The sequence below is a fragment of the Pararge aegeria genome, chromosome 16 (assembly GCF_905163445.1).
Source record: "Pararge aegeria chromosome 16, ilParAegt1.1, whole genome shotgun sequence".
Lineage (NCBI taxonomy): Eukaryota > Metazoa > Arthropoda > Insecta > Lepidoptera > Nymphalidae > Pararge > Pararge aegeria.
Window position 1 is genome coordinate 8,738,497 of NC_053195.1, and position 18,655 is coordinate 8,757,151.

Sequence of the window (18,655 nt, forward strand, 5' to 3'; positions counted from 1 at the left end):
AACACGACCTTTCAACGGTGAAGTACATAAAGCAAAAATAGGATGAGTTTAGTACTCTACACGTGTAGTGACTGTTGATTGTATACGATCAAACTAGAGAGTTAGAAGAAAAGAGTAGTGAGATATTTCATAGAATTGACCTAGTGAAGCGAGGTCTTAGCAGCGAACGAAAGTTAGCTGGGTCCCAGAGTTTAATTGGATGATATTGAACTTTTTCCGTCTATCAGTCTGCCAAAGCCATAAAGCTCATAGAATAAAGACGATGAAGTTTGAAATTAATAGGTATAGATTTAAATAATGTTCCAAGTAAACAGGAATCAAACATCCTGTTGATAAAACAATAAAACTGTTAATTAAGAAGAAGAACAAAAAAACACTTTTTTGCAAGCAAAACATAAAATAATATAAATGTCACAAAAAACTAATAATAATAAAAAAATAGGCATGCAAAGGCGGCCTTATATGTGCAAGCAGTCTCTTAAAGGAGCCTGTGACAAAGAGCGGGACAGAGCTAAAGTCATTACTTGACTCTATACGCCATTGTCTATAGCTTCATAAAGAATTTAAATAGTTGAAAAACCTGTTAAAAAAAAGAAACCCAATTTTCCAGTAACACCTGAAGTTTACTTGCTTGTTTAAATTTATTTTGATAATGGACTCAAATAAAATTATCATCATTTTCATGAGTGTTAATCTCTTTACATGTTCTGTTTGGTATGCATTGTTTTATAATGTAAAAAGAATGAAGCTTAGTATTTCATATTTTGTTTTACAAAATAAAGTAAGTGCCAAAATACCTGCCATCAAATCATTGCATGAACCGATCAATCCGCCCCGATCAGAAAAGCTCAAAACGCAAAACGTTTTATCTATACCTACTTATTCACAAACACACAAATAAAGCAGCCTAATATACATAGTAGATATAATAGTTGACCTCTTTATGAGAGGAAGTTTCGCTAAAGTAAGGTCAAATAAGCCCCACAATACGAAAGGGTCGTACGGTCGGTCACATATCACTGAGATCTGATAAACATGATCTATTCATTGGCTCACTGAAATAAATCTACATAAAGCAAAAACAGGAGAGCGGCAGAGACCGTGACCTGACGGGGCATGATATTTTCATACTCCAATAACATCTCGCAATTTTAAAACGTTTTCATAATTAGGCAGGCAATTAAATAAAACCTACTAATTTTGACTGACTGTCAAAACCAACCCAAAAACTACTTATAAGGGCATACATAACCAGACCAATTTTTCAGAAAGTATTGTGTAAGTTCCACTACTCAAAATGTTTAAGACGTTTGACGAGTAGCGCTCATCTCAACAAATGAATTAAAGCTGTAATAATAGATTAAGTTTTGTAAATAAATTAACAATAAAGTTACGTACATACTACTTGATCAGTGTTTTAGATGTATCCTACGTGATACACTTTAACGAAAGATACACGTTTTGCCGTATAAATGCGGGCGGTGCAAGTCGTAAGTTGAAATCCGTATGGTTTCGGGGTCCTAGGCTCATAGATTCTTACCTAACTTTAACTAGTAAGAACTATTCATGTTTTACCGATTTGTCAGTTAATTTATTTGAAAGAAGGCTTTTAGTTGTAAATAGTTTTTTTATTTTTTTATAGTAATAGCGGGCAAACGAGCAAGTGGGTCACCTGATGATAAGTGATCACCGCCGCCCATAAACATCTGCAGCACCAGAGGAGCCACCGATGCGTTGCCGGCTTTTAAGGAATTTGTTTATCCGCCCCTTGAATAATTGTTAGTAGTGGTGTTAGATTTCCACTTATGCAGTTGGTAAATCTATTAAATCTTTCTTTCATCTTTAAAGAAGACAGTTAATTTTGGGCCCACTAGCAATGTTATCCTTTATAAATCATATTATATTTTTAAAAAGCAAACAACTAAATGGATGAATATTACGTAAAAATCTAAACGGAGTCACGAAATCATTAAAAAAGAAATACGCTGTTTCATATTAATTTGCATAAAAAACCGTGTAACTATAACGGTAGTGTTGAAAAATATCGGCTTTAAAGAGATGCTATAGAGTCCACGGAATTTGTTTTTAATTCTATTTTTATTATCATTTAATATTTATTCTAACAGATTAAATTAATGGTGAAAGGGAATATCGCAAGTCTACCATTAAATGACATCCACCTGTAATTGCCATTCTTTTAGTTTGTATATATCAATGACACTTGACACTTTGAAATTGTACTCAGTCTTCAATGATTTTATGTTTTCACTTTTTTTTTTTTAATCCTATATCTTATATCTTTAAACGAGCAATTCTTGTATATAAATATATATAATTGGAATCTCAGAATCGGCTCCAACGATTTTCATGAAATTTAGTATACAGGGGGTTTCGGGGGCGATAAATCGATCTAGCTAGGATTCATTTTTGGAAAATGTCATTTTATTTGTGTTTTCCGGTAATCGGTTGTTGGTGCAACAAAGTTGCACGGGTCAGCTAGTAATAATTAAAGAGCCTACGCAGCAGCGTAGGATCATTAATAAAAAAATTAATAATCCTACGAATTATTTTAACGTCCGATGGTCCGATAACGTCCTACTTACTTACGAGATAATCGAGCCTAGTGACTTATTTAGGTTTTTAGGTTCATTTTCCCATATCGATTTCCCAGTAGGTACTTTGGTAAGACGAGGAAAAGGTATTCATATTATTGTTATAAAGAGATCGCCACAATCTTCTATTCTCCATACAAAACGATTGTCTCCTTTCGTATGTACACTAAGTGATTTTAATGTCACTAAAACAATTGTCAATTACAATAAAGACAATAACTTTCTGCCGATTAATTTAACCAAAAAATATATAATAATCAAGTAAGTAGTGGTGCTGCGAATTATAGTGGTTTTATTTTGCATTCGTTAGATATATATATAGTTTGTTGAATTTGATTATAAGTATTAAACATATATTCTATTCAACTATCTTCACAAGCTGCTAATACTCGTCCTTCCTTTCCTTTGAAGTTTAAAATTCGATTAAATAATTTACAACTTTACAGTATAATTCAATCTCATTGTATTTGGTTTCACACAGCGAACTCGTAATTCGTTAAATGTTTTAAAAGTTCTTGAACTGGAATAAGATAACATTCTTATTGTCTATGGTCTTAGTTTAACAATTGAAAGTCAAATCTAATTTCTTATCTTATAATACTCTTGTTGCTTATATTCTAGTTCAGCGATTGAAAGTCAAATCTAATTTCTTGTCTTTATGAAATTTATTTTCAGTAAATTCTCGTTAGAACCCTTTCAACGAAACAAAAGAGAATGGATCCTTCAGAGTTTTGACGAGCAAACTGACAGCGCAAAGCCACGCCAATGGTGGATAAACACCAACCATTTCCCGAAAATAACTCATCTACCAAACTATTGAGAACATAACTATTTTGTATAATGTTATTTTACAACAGCTATGTAGTACCAAAGTTAAATTGCTCTCCAAAACTAATATACTATCGTCAAACCCTGCTTAATAGCGCACGTAGTCATATAATAATTTAAGATTTCAAAACTTAACTCGTATATCTAAACAAACGAATCGAGGTCTGATTATATCGCCTATATATTTGTATTGTATGTGAAAATTCTAATATTTGTGAGGGCTAGAAACAGGAAAATATAACGTATAAATAATTTTTTTCTATTGAATATAAAATTATTATTGCAATACGTATTTAAATCGTAAATTAATATTTTCAGTTCCTTTTAACTAAATACACTTTTAAAATATCAAAGGTCTATTTCAAAGATCAATCGATGAATAACTTTCTACTAGGATTGAATTTAATATTTTGACAGTTCTTGTAAAGGAAATCTATGAACAGTGAAATTCATCCTTCAGTAGTATAATAATAAAGAAAAGTAAAAATATTAAAAAAGTATGTATTATAAAAACTTATATTGGTTCTTATATTGATTGTCTTACAATGTGTAATTACATATTGGAACGTTGACTATAGATGTGCTGATTTAACGATAAAAAATGATTAGCCTATATTGCGATACACAATCAACAGGTACAACGTTGTACTGATAGATATATCCATCAAGGCTACGGGGTACGTTGACGGCTACGTCGCGTAGCGGTCAGCGGCTACGACGCTAGGGCGAGCGGACGCGGGTGGTGGGCTTTGTCCGACATCCACCTCGTTCACGGTAATACGGATAAGCAATAAGGCTTTACTTACGCGGGGAGCGCGTCCGGACCGAATGATGAAACACTTGCGGTACCGTGTGGAGCCGCGTGGCCGGGCTCCGGCAGACTGTTGCTCCCGGGACCGCTTCACTTGTTACGTGCCACCCGCCGCCCGGCGTCCTCACCCTCAAACCCTCGCCGCGCAACACCCGCACGTTTTACCCTCCCCCTCCACCCCGCGTCTGCTTACCAATATCACGGGTCTTTCACTTTGCAACGTCCTTACCTAAGCGGGGTACATACCACTCTACCTTCCAATTTGAAACCCTTCAGCAATCTTTGAATGAATATCATCCATTCAAGAGATGTGTTTAATGAATTACATTAATATACTGAAAGGTGGGATTTAAATTGAACTAAGTCTAGACTCTAGAGATAATAAAAGTATCAACTCATTAAGAACTAGCCGGCTTCGTTAGCATTAAAACATAACTAAAATATTTAATTCTAATTCTAATCTCAAATTACGTCAGTGACTACGAGTTAATATTTGAGTTGCCAATTTGATGGAACTTTTTTTTTAAATAGTTGAGTGAATTTCTTTTTTTTACATACTTAGGAATAATTAAGAGGCTGTAATGTATTTAACAAAATACATTTAGATAGATATCATCTTTTACCAGTACAAATAAATGCCGAGTCTAACCTTGACTTATATTTAAGTAGGCCACACAGTGGCGTGCACAGGCTGTTCTACCAGGGTAAGTATAGAGTACAGTTTTTTTTTTTTTATAATACAAGTTATTTGAAAACTTATGTACTTATGTAGGCAGTAGGTAATTATATATACATGAAATAAATTCACTAGAGAGAAATTCACATGGTACTAGTGAGCTAGTACAGTGCAATATGTAATTTTTTCCAAAAAAAAAAGTATACATTTCAGCAACGGCATGGGATATATTTTCCCGTGGAAAGGAAAAAATTATATCTCATCCCATAGTTTTATCACCTTTCCGAACACACAACAAGCCCACTTGTTGAAGTAATATCCAAATAATGTAAGTTTCATAATAAACGGGAGTCAACTTCACCTTCTTCATTTGTGGAGCTATTTTTATTTATTTTATTTTATTTATTCATACTCTTTATTTGTACAATACACCATTTAGAAAAACAAAAAAGAAAGAACAATCACTTCAAGAATGTAGAAGGATACAAAAGGCGGCCTTATCGCTAAGTAGCGATAGCTGTTTTAAGGAAAACTAAAAAGAAAACCGAAAAGCTATGGCAGGTAGACAAGTAAATTTTATACATTGCCAGTAGATATCATCGGGGGATATAATTTTTGTCTCCTGCCTATGCTACTAGTGTGAAGACCTACCTGTCTGCTGCGATAGTTTAATGTTACAAGAAGCAGTATCTGCCCTATGGCTATATCTATGGTCACAATAACTACATGACAAATGTGCATGGGAAAATAATTCCCCCAAAAGAAAAAAGAAATTGATAAACTAAACATCTGTGCGTATTATACCAAAATCATTATTTTGTACATTGTACAGTTTTTTAGTCTTACAAAATTTTATGATTGATCAAAACTTTACATTAACTATTACTTAAATACTCTCGCTTGTTCTTCGCACGAGTTGTCCAACTGCTGTTAACGTAGTTTTTAACTTTTATTAAAGAAGGATGTATCCATTTTTCAAATAAAGCCATCTCTAGTAAGTCATCCTGTGTACGCCACTGAACGCACAAGATGCATGACTATTTCCACTTAGGATTAAAGAAAGTTATTAACATTTTTGTTTACACCCATGGCATACAAGAGTAGGTAGGTAAGTACTTGTAATGAGGACTTACCTCAAGTCTATACTTGAGGTAAGTCCAAGCTTATGCATGCATAAGTCCAATCAATTTAATCAGAGATTTCTTATTCTAAGACTTAATTCATTTGAAAAAATATGTGTTTACACTTCTACAACCAGTCAAACATGATCTAGTAGCTTCGCTTAAGAAGAGTTTGTTTTGAAGTAGTTAAGCTTGATAAAAATCATTGTTAGTAGTGAAATAATAACTGGCTTGATTCTCTAATTATTAGAAATTATTTTTTCGGGGTGGAACCTAACTACATTACGTGATTAGTGAACTACATTACGTCCCCGCGGAAGGTAAAATTGTTCAATAAAAAACGACTGGAATAGCCAAACACAATTTTCAAATTCAATACGACTGTATGTTTTTTTTTAATTTATATGTGTTACACGATTACTCCTTTAATTATACATCGATTTCGATGATTTTTTTTTTGTATGGTATAGGTCATATCTTAGAGGTGGTCCCATTTGAATTTGGGGAAAGATCAATTGGATCTCCTGGAAAAAGCGAGAGAATTTGAGTATTGTGTGAATTTGACGGCCGATTGGCGCAGTTTGCAGCGACTGCTTCTTCACTACTGGAACAGGTTTGTGTGATGAGCATGATTGTTTTCAGTGTCTGGGTGTGTTTATGTATATTATTCATAAAAATATTCGTCAGTGATCTTAGTACCCATAACACAAGCTACGCTTACTTTGGGGATAGATGGCGATGTGTGTATTGTCGCAGTATATTTATGTATTTTTTAATGTAACCTGAGCGTATTCTTTCGAGAGTACTAGGTATTTAGTCTTGTCAAACTGATGAAGACCAAGGAGGGCCACCGAAACTATACCATAAAGAAGCTGATGGTGAAGTACCGGGAGAACTCCTGAACTATCAATGGCTGGCTTTTGGAAAAGCAATATTTTGTAGAAGGTTATAAGCAGTTGTCATTTGGTTATTGTAACTTAGATATAATTGGTAACCTACCGACCAAAATACGTTTTTCCTTCTTACACAAAAGAATAGTCCTCTTAAACCCACTTAAAAGCAAGAAATAAATATTTTCTGCAACGTTTCTAAGTCGGTGCCAAGTAAAATGTAAAAAAATTGTTAGAAATTTAGGAAAGACCTTTAAAACCTAAGCCAAAACTTTTTGGCTTGATTTATGCTCAATTATTTTATAAATTATTCATTTAACTAAAGTTGTGTACTAAAACTAATGTAAATTATGCTTTTTTTTTCCTAATTCTAAGGTTGCCTGGCAGAGATCGCTATTAAGCGATAAGGCCGCCTTTTGTATTACTACTTCTTTCGATGTTTCTGTTTTTGTTATATTTTAAATATGTTAATGTTGTGGTATACAAATAAAGAGTTTAATAATAATAATAAATAATAATAAATTACAGTATTTATTTGTAAGGTTTGCAATAAGTAATAATAATAAATTCTCCTTTCAAAACTTTTAGGTCTGGTAGGAGGTTGCGGCCGCATCAAGACGTGGCACCAAGCGAGCCCCTAGCGTGTTAGCCCGCTATCATCTTCGACTGTATCATCACTTGCAACCAGGTATGCTAACAGTCAAAAGCTACTGGTCTACATCAAGTTGTAGAGGATGTTACGCTAGAATTTTTATACTCGTATTTACAGAATAGCCGAGAACTTAAAACAAATAATACATAGATAGGCAGGGGGTCTATAAGTGCCTTCAGTAAATTCCCCTTTGAACTCTTTTATTGTGAACTAACAACTATTTTACGTGTTTATGAGCTCTATATTTATTTTAAGACAAAGGATAGAAGCTTAAAAGAATTTTAATTATCTGTGTAATCCTTGAAAATTTAATCATAAACATTTACAAGGTTTTACAAATCCCTACGACCCTAGGGAGTTCTAGAACATACATTATATTTAACAAGAGGTTACCTTAGACTTTGTCCGCGTATTTTACAAATAAAAAACTACTAAGTCAATATCAAGTTTTTTAGGTTGTAATTGTAATAAAAAAAAATGGATCTACGCTGAAAACCGTTTGTTTGTTTTTTAAACTTAGCCAACTTGGTTTTAATGAACTGGTTTAGATTGGATTTAAGATATACATATATATTTATTTACAGACTGGATTTCTTTAATATCATCAGATTAGGAGTAGGTCTATTATCGGATATCGTCAAGTCTAGTTGTTTAACGAACGCTAATTTTATTTACACTCAAGTAAGCCTTAGGGTAAGCCTTGGGATCGATTGCTTTACCTCTCATCGAATCACAACCTATATTTATATGGGTATCAGCAGTATGGATTAGTAATAATCAAAAAACTTTTGTTCTACAACTACATGCTCAAACCAAACAAAATAAACATATTGTCATAAAACAAAACAGTGACAACCATCCAACCTACATCACCTTTGGTTAGAGTAACTTTATCACGGAAAATATTATGCATGTACAAAAAGTTTATGGTCCCAGATAATATTAACCTTATAATAATTGGCATATGCTTTTATACGCGCACACATACTTGTTAATAAGATTTCACGGCTCTATAATATTTAGGGCCGGCGCCCACTGCCGGCATGGCATGGCGTGTCGTGGCAAAGGATTTTATTACTAATCAAGTTATTTTGAATCTTATTTCAACGAGTTTAGAATTCACGTTACTTTATTTCGATACCACAGTAGCGAGATGACGCGATGTGCCGAGGGATGCTGCGGCATGACACGACGCGCCGCGGGATGCTCCGGCATGACATGTCATGCCGTTTCATTCCACGCGTTGTCGCGGTGCGCCGTCGCATCCCGCGAGACGTATGGGTCACTTTTTGTCGAAGAATTATGATTGCTAAGCTAGTTAAAATAAGATTGAAACTTATGCAGCGATCATTTCGGTTACCGGGGCGCAGTCCAGTCGATGCGCGGGGGCAAGGGAGGGAGAAGACGCACTGGCGCGCCCGCGTTGACAAGCCGCGAGATGCTCCGGCATACCACGGGACGTCGCGGGATGCCGCAGCATAACCTGCTGTGCCATGCCGTGCGACGCCGTCAGTGAGCGCCGGCCCTAAGTCAGGTGTGCTAATTTTTTTTTATTAAATTTTCTCTAAGAAATCGAGTAAGTACAGAAATCACCTATAAAATGAATCACTAACATTTTATAGGTGATTTTTTGTTAAACACCCGCGAGACAATAAAACCAAGGCAGTGTACCTACTGGGAAATAGTTTTTTCTAATATTTTCCAGAGTTCAATTTTATAACTGCAATCGGCAACAAATTTTGATTTTAAAATGTGTAAATAAATTAGTAATCGTTGACTTCCAAGTTGTAAAATTATTCACGACAGTTGCTTAAAAGAGGATAGCAGCCGATTTTTTCATCAATTTTATGCCACAGTGAACATTTTCGTTCGTCAACATGTAATCAACCTTTACATACCTACCTATATTACGATACCTGGTGTTTAACAGAACAACTCAATATGTGCCGCTTATTCAAATTTATAGATATGTATTACAGTACCTACCATTGATTTAATCAGCCTGGGAGAGCCAGAAACTGGGAGATGTAGTGTTAACTTAGGTAACTTAGTAATTCCAATCCATTAATCGCACATTCAAGTTGGTACACAGCATTAGTTTCCCACTTAAGTGATGCTTCAAAGTTCGAACTATCCGTTTTCTCTGCTAATTAGCTAATAAGCATCTAACAAGCATGACGTCCCAGTTTTGATCCTCGGCCCTGAATAATTTGGAGGCGATATTATTCAATGCTCGTAATTAGTGATTGTTTCGCTGGTGCTAATTAAAATAAAATAGCAGACTGCAATAACAAGTAAGTAGTGTTACCAATGATACTTATTAATTGATATTTACATTGATTCTACAATCTGCGATGGATAGAGCTATGCTCGGAGTGTCTTTATATGATCAAATTAATATTGCTACTCAAAATTGGCAGAAGGCCGGGCACATAGCTCTGAGAAGCGATGAACGTTGGGGCCCCAAGGAGCTGGGATGGCGACCCCAAACTGGTCAGTACACCTTGGGTATACTAGGTGGGCAGACGACATCAAACGCGACGCTCAAAGTCAATATCCCTTGTCGCAGCGGCACAAAACCGTAGCATCAATGGACGTCCATGGCTAATATGGTGATGACGACGACTATGATCATTATTAAATGACAATTGAATTATTTGTGATAATTATCGTTTTTTTCATGTTACCGCGGAGCGCCATGCGCTTGGTTCTGAAAGGTATGAATTTGTTTCTTAATAGAAAGTTAATATGCTGTCAATGGTAATTATACTTAATATATGCAGTATCCTACTAAATGCATTATTCTAAAAATAGCTTAGCAGAAAAGAGTTAAATTCTCTGGTGAGCCACTTTTGTTATATTACACAACGCCGGGCGCCGTTACGTTTTTTACTTGTGATGTGTTGAGTATCATCACCTATTAACGTTCCACTGCTGGACACAGGATAGGAGAGATGGTTTTAGAGCTTTGATCCACCACGCTGCTCCAATGTGGGTTGGTGGACTTTACCGACCATAATCACAAGTTAGTGTCAGTAACCGCTCTCCGAGACACGTAAGTAGACACCACCAAATTTCTAAATCAGAGCTGGTACTGAGAATTCTTTAACAGAAAAACCCAATAACTAACTAAATTGATTGAATTTATTGTACTCCGCTTGAGTACTTACAATAAATTCACTCAAATAAAAACATAACGATACTCGCAATGTGATAATTAAAAGTTCCGCATTACCCACAGCAGTAGGTAAACCTTCCCGTTCAATGGCTCCATCATACAATCAACTGATAAGTAAGCGAAATTAATTCGATGGCAACTGTGCGGTGTACTCGCAGATACGTTGTGGATCACGGACCACGATAATCCGTCGAATCGAACGTGGAGCACGTCTGGTTCAAGCCAATATCATGCAGACCGCTGATTACACACTACTTTACAGAATAACTTCATATCGTTTATTATTTTCAAGTTCTTAATTAATGAAGAAGATGAAAGAAAGTATACGCTTAGAAAGTGGTTAGGATTTCGGTTTCACTTTCAAGGGTACTGAATTCAAAACTCGGCACGCACTTAACTTGCTTTAACGGTGAAAAAAAACGTTATGTGGAAATCTACATGTCTGAGAATTCACCATAATGTTCTAAAAGGCGTCTCATATCTACCAATCCATACTTGTACTACGTCTTCTTAATCTTAAAGGAGACCCGTGCCCAACAGTCATCATCGGCAAAGCTTCACAGCTCTGGCTCAAGCTAATTTCTGCTTCGGCGGTCAGAAGCATAAATTAGTATGAGTATCATAGCGATAATGATGATGTATGAGAGCAAACGGCTTCCAAGACAGCCTGGCATACTTTAAAGCCGTAGCCGAGTTCGTTTATTGAGTAAGGTTATCCATCCTTCCATATTTCATTTATACATAATATTATTTACATAATTGTTCAGAGGCCAATTCAGAGCCCAATCAATAGAACATACACAATATATACACGATTTTGATGTTATATCTGTTTCGCGGGTAGGTTCATAGATGACCGTGTACCTAATCCATAGCATGCAATGCGGGGCACAAATGTTAACATCTTGAACATCCAATCACTATCAGTCATATTTTCACACTCTTGACTAAAAACCGTTGGTTCATATTAAAAATGTAATCGAGCAAAAATCTGAACAGAAGTGTTACAGAAATTTTAAAGGGTAGGGAGAAAAGCCTAAAAATGGTTATTATATGTATGAACAATATGTACCTATTATATATAATCATTATATGTGTATTATTAGAATTTTTAACATGTACTTTAGTTTACAATATTTTTAATTAGGAAGACCGCCTAGGCACATCAAATTTTTTTTAAATTGTATCTATTTGGTTCCTTTTTGTATTTTTATTTTGTGTGTGCAATAAAGAATTAATAATAAAATGCAAAACATTAAAATAACTCGCTTTGCCTGGGGGGTAGGTTTTGGACAAAGCGGGTAGTACTGAAAACATTATATTAATCAACTTGAACTACTATTAAGAACTTAAAATAATAGTTTGGTTTTATTTATACCAGTAAGGATACAAAAGGCGGCCTTATCGCTAAGTAGCGATAGCTGTTTTAAGGAAAACTAAAAAGAAAACCGAAAAGCTATGGCAGGTAGACAAGTAAATTTTATACATTGCCAGTAGATATCATCGGGGGATATAATTTTTGTCTCCTGCCTATGCTACTAGTGTGAAGACCTACCTGTCTGCTGCGATAGTTTAATGTTACAAGAAGCAGTATCTGCCCTATGGCTATATCTATGGTCACAATAACTACATGACAAATGTGCATGGGAAAATAATTCCCCCAAAAGAAAAAAAAAATTGATAAACTAAACATCTGTGCGTATTATACCAAAATCATTATTTTGTACATTGTACAGTTTTTTAGTCTTACAAAATTTTATGATTGATCAAAACTTTACATTAACTATTACTTAAATACTCTCGCTTGTTCTTCGCACGAGTTGTCCAACTGCTGTTAACGTAGTTTTTAACTTTTATTAAAGAAGGATGTATCCATTTTTCAAATAAAGCCATCTCTAGTAAGTCATCCTGTGTACGCCACTGAACGCACAAGATGCATGACTATTTCCACTTAGGATTAAAGAAAGTTATTAACATTTTTGTTTACACCCATGGCATACAAGAGTAGGTAGGTAAGTACTTGTAATGAGGACTTACCTCAAGTCTATACTTGAGGTAAGTCCAAGCTTATGCATGCATAAGTCCAATCAATTTAATCAGAGATTTCTTATTCTAAGACTTAATTCATTTGAAAAAATATGTGTTTACACTTCTACAACCAGTCAAACATGATCTAGTAGCTTCGCTTAAGAAGAGTTTGTTTTGAAGTAGTTAAGCTTGATAAAAATCATTGTTAGTAGTGAAATAATAACTGGCTTGATTCTCTAATTATTAGAAATTATTTTTTCGGGGTGGAACCTAACTACATTACGTGATTAGTGAACTACATTACGTCCCCGCGGAAGGTAAAATTGTTCAATAAAAAACGACTGGAATAGCCAAACACAATTTTCAAATTCAATACGACTGTATGTTTTTTTTTAATTTATATGTGTTACACGATTACTCCTTTAATTATACATCGATTTCGATGATTTTTTTTTTGTATGGTATAGGTCATATCTTAGAGGTGGTCCCATTTGAATTTGGGGAAAGATCAATTGGATCTCCTGGAAAAAGCGAGAGAATTTGAGTATTGTGTGAATTTGACGGCCGATTGGCGCAGTTTGCAGCGACTGCTTCTTCACTACTGGAACAGGTTTGTGTGATGAGCATGATTGTTTTCAGTGTCTGGGTGTGTTTATGTATATTATTCATAAAAATATTCGTCAGTGATCTTAGTACCCATAACACAAGCTACGCTTACTTTGGGGATAGATGGCGATGTGTGTATTGTCGCAGTATATTTATGTATTTTTTAATGTAACCTGAGCGTATTCTTTCGAGAGTACTAGGTATTTAGTCTTGTCAAACTGATGAAGACCAAGGAGGGCCACCGAAACTATACCATAAAGAAGCTGATGGTGAAGTACCGGGAGAACTCCTGAACTATCAATGGCTGGCTTTTGGAAAAGCAATATTTTGTAGAAGGTTATAAGCAGTTGTCATTTGGTTATTGTAACTTAGATATAATTGGTAACCTACCGACCAAAATACGTTTTTCCTTCTTACACAAAAGAATAGTCCTCTTAAACCCACTTAAAAGCAAGAAATAAATATTTTCTGCAACGTTTCTAAGTCGGTGCCAAGTAAAATGTAAAAAAATTGTTAGAAATTTAGGAAAGACCTTTAAAACCTAAGCCAAAACTTTTTGGCTTGATTTATGCTCAATTATTTTATAAATTATTCATTTAACTAAAGTTGTGTACTAAAACTAATGTAAATTATGCTTTTTTTTTCCTAATTCTAAGGTTGCCTGGCAGAGATCGCTATTAAGCGATAAGGCCGCCTTTTGTATTACTACTTCTTTCGATGTTTCTGTTTTTGTTATATTTTAAATATGTTAATGTTGTGGTATACAAATAAAGAGTTTAATAATAATAATAAATAATAATAAATTACAGTATTTATTTGTAAGGTTTGCAATAAGTAATAATAATAAATTCTCCTTTCAAAACTTTTAGGTCTGGTAGGAGGTTGCGGCCGCATCAAGACGTGGCACCAAGCGAGCCCCTAGCGTGTTAGCCCGCTATCATCTTCGACTGTATCATCACTTGCAACCAGGTATGCTAACAGTCAAAAGCTACTGGTCTACATCAAGTTGTAGAGGATGTTACGCTAGAATTTTTATACTCGTATTTACAGAATAGCCGAGAACTTAAAACAAATAATACATAGATAGGCAGGGGGTCTATAAGTGCCTTCAGTAAATTCCCCTTTGAACTCTTTTATTGTGAACTAACAACTATTTTACGTGTTTATGAGCTCTATATTTATTTTAAGACAAAGGATAGAAGCTTAAAAGAATTTTAATTATCTGTGTAATCCTTGAAAATTTAATCATAAACATTTACAAGGTTTTACAAATCCCTACGACCCTAGGGAGTTCTAGAACATACATTATATTTAACAAGAGGTTACCTTAGACTTTGTCCGCGTATTTTACAAATAAAAAACTACTAAGTCAATATCAAGTTTTTTAGGTTGTAATTGTAATAAAAAAAAATGGATCTACGCTGAAAACCGTTTGTTTGTTTTTTAAACTTAGCCAACTTGGTTTTAATGAACTGGTTTAGATTGGATTTAAGATATACATATATATTTATTTACAGACTGGATTTCTTTAATATCATCAGATTAGGAGTAGGTCTATTATCGGATATCGTCAAGTCTAGTTGTTTAACGAACGCTAATTTTATTTACACTCAAGTAAGCCTTAGGGTAAGCCTTGGGATCGATTGCTTTACCTCTCATCGAATCACAACCTATATTTATATGGGTATCAGCAGTATGGATTAGTAATAATCAAAAAACTTTTGTTCTACAACTACATGCTCAAACCAAACAAAATAAACATATTGTCATAAAACAAAACAGTGACAACCATCCAACCTACATCACCTTTGGTTAGAGTAACTTTATCACGGAAAATATTATGCATGTACAAAAAGTTTATGGTCCCAGATAATATTAACCTTATAATAATTGGCATATGCTTTTATACGCGCACACATACTTGTTAATAAGATTTCACGGCTCTATAATATTTAGGGCCGGCGCCCACTGCCGGCATGGCATGGCGTGTCGTGGCAAAGGATTTTATTACTAATCAAGTTATTTTGAATCTTATTTCAACGAGTTTAGAATTCACGTTACTTTATTTCGATACCACAGTAGCGAGATGACGCGATGTGCCGAGGGATGCTGCGGCATGACACGACGCGCCGCGGGATGCTCCGGCATGACATGTCATGCCGTTTCATTCCACGCGTTGTCGCGGTGCGCCGTCGCATCCCGCGAGACGTATGGGTCACTTTTTGTCGAAGAATTATGATTGCTAAGCTAGTTAAAATAAGATTGAAACTTATGCAGCGATCATTTCGGTTACCGGGGCGCAGTCCAGTCGATGCGCGGGGGCAAGGGAGGGAGAAGACGCACTGGCGCGCCCGCGTTGACAAGCCGCGAGATGCTCCGGCATACCACGGGACGTCGCGGGATGCCGCAGCATAACCTGCTGTGCCATGCCGTGCGACGCCGTCAGTGAGCGCCGGCCCTAAGTCAGGTGTGCTAATTTTTTTTTATTAAATTTTCTCTAAGAAATCGAGTAAGTACAGAAATCACCTATAAAATGAATCACTAACATTTTATAGGTGATTTTTTGTTAAACACCCGCGAGACAATAAAACCAAGGCAGTGTACCTACTGGGAAATAGTTTTTTCTAATATTTTCCAGAGTTCAATTTTATAACTGCAATCGGCAACAAATTTTGATTTTAAAATGTGTAAATAAATTAGTAATCGTTGACTTCCAAGTTGTAAAATTATTCACGACAGTTGCTTAAAAGAGGATAGCAGCCGATTTTTTCATCAATTTTATGCCACAGTGAACATTTTCGTTCGTCAACATGTAATCAACCTTTATATACCTACCTATATTACGATACCTGGTGTTTAACAGAACAACTCAATATGTGCCGCTTATTCAAATTTATAGATATGTATTACAGTACCTACCATTGATTTAATCAGCCTGGGAGAGCCAGAAACTGGGAGATGTAGTGTTAACTTAGGTAACTTAGTAATTCCAATCCATTAATCGCACATTCAAGTTGGTACACAGCATTAGTTTCCCACTTAAGTGATGCTTCAAAGTTCGAACTATCCGTTTTCTCTGCTAATTAGCTAATAAGCATCTAACAAGCATGACGTCCCAGTTTTGATCCTCGGCCCTGAATAATTTGGAGGCGATATTATTCAATGCTCGTAATTAGTGATTGTTTCGCTGGTGCTAATTAAAATAAAATAGCAGACTGCAATAACAAGTAAGTAGTGTTACCAATGATACTTATTAATTGATATTTACATTGATTCTACAATCTGCGATGGATAGAGCTATGCTCGGAGTGTCTTTATATGATCAAATTAATATTGCTACTCAAAATTGGCAGAAGGCCGGGCACATAGCTCTGAGAAGCGATGAACGTTGGGGCCCCAAGGAGCTGGGATGGCGACCCCAAACTGGTCAGTACACCTTGGGTATACTAGGTGGGCAGACGACATCAAACGCGACGCTCAAAGTCAATATCCCTTGTCGCAGCGGCACAAAACCGTAGCATCAATGGACGTCCATGGCTAATATGGTGATGACGATGACTATGATCATTATTAAATGACAATTGAATTATTTGTGATAATTATCGTTTTTTTCATGTTACCGCGGAGCGCCATGCGCTTGGTTCTGAAAGGTATGAATTTGTTTCTTAATAGAAAGTTAATATGCTGTCAATGGTAATTATACTTAATATATGCAGTATCCTACTAAATGCATTATTCTAAAAATAGCTTAGCAGAAAAGAGTTAAATTCTCTGGTGAGCCACTTTTGTTATATTACACAACGCCGGGCGCCGTTACGTTTTTTACTTGTGATGTGTTGAGTATCATCACCTATTAACGTTCCACTGCTGGACACAGGATAGGAGAGATGGTTTTAGAGCTTTGATCCACCACGCTGCTCCAATGTGGGTTGGTGGACTTTACCGACCATAATCACAAGTTAGTGTCAGTAACCGCTCTCCGAGACACGTAAGTAGACACCACCAAATTTCTAAATCAGAGCTGGTACTGAGAATTCTTTAACAGAAAAACCCAATAACTAACTAAATTGATTGAATTTATTGTACTCCGCTTGAGTACTTACAATAAATTCACTCAAATAAAAACATAACGATACTCGCAATGTGATAATTAAAAGTTCCGCATTACCCACAGCAGTAGGTAAACCTTCCCGTTCAATGGCTCCATCATACAATCAACTGATAAGTAAGCGAAATTAATTCGATGGCAACTGTGCGGTGTACTCGCAGATACGTTGTGGATCACGGACCACGATAATCCGTCGAATCGAACGTGGAGCACGTCTGGTTCAAGCCAATATCATGCAGACCGCTGATTACACACTACTTTACAGAATAACTTCATATCGTTTATTATTTTCAAGTTCTTAATTAATGAAGAAGATGAAAGAAAGTATACGCTTAGAAAGTGGTTAGGATTTCGGTTTCACTTTCAAGGGTACTGAATTCAAAACTCGGCACGCACTTAACTTGCTTTAACGGTGAAAAAAAACGTTATGTGGAAATCTACATGTCTGAGAATTCACCATAATGTTCTAAAAGGCGTCTCATATCTACCAATCCATACTTGTACTACGTCTTCTTAATCTTAAAGGAGACCCGTGCCCAACAGTCATCATCGGCAAAGCTTCACAGCTCTGGCTCAAGCTAATTTCTGCTTCGGCGGTCAGAAGCATAAATTAGTATGAGTATCATAGCGATAATGATGATGTATGAGAGCAAACGGCTTCCAAGACAGCCTGGCATACTTTAAAGCCGTAGCCGAGTTCGTTTATTGAGTAAGGTTATCCATCCTTCCATATTTCATTTATACATAATATTATTTACATAATTGTTCAGAGGCCAATTCAGAGCCCAATCAATAGAACATACACAATATATACACGATTTTGATGTTATATCTGTTTCGCGGGTAGGTTCATAGATGACCGTGTACCTAATCCATAGCATGCAATGCGGGGCACAAATGTTAACATCTTGAACATCCAATCACTATCAGTCATATTTTCACACTCTTGACTAAAAACCGTTGGTTCATATTAAAAATGTAATCGAGCAAAAATCTGAACAGAAGTGTTACAGAAATTTTAAAGGGTAGGGAGAAAAGCCTAAAAATGGTTATTATATGTATGAACAATATGTACCTATTATATATAATCATTATATGTGTATTATTAGAATTTTTAACATGTACTTTAGTTTACAATATTTTTA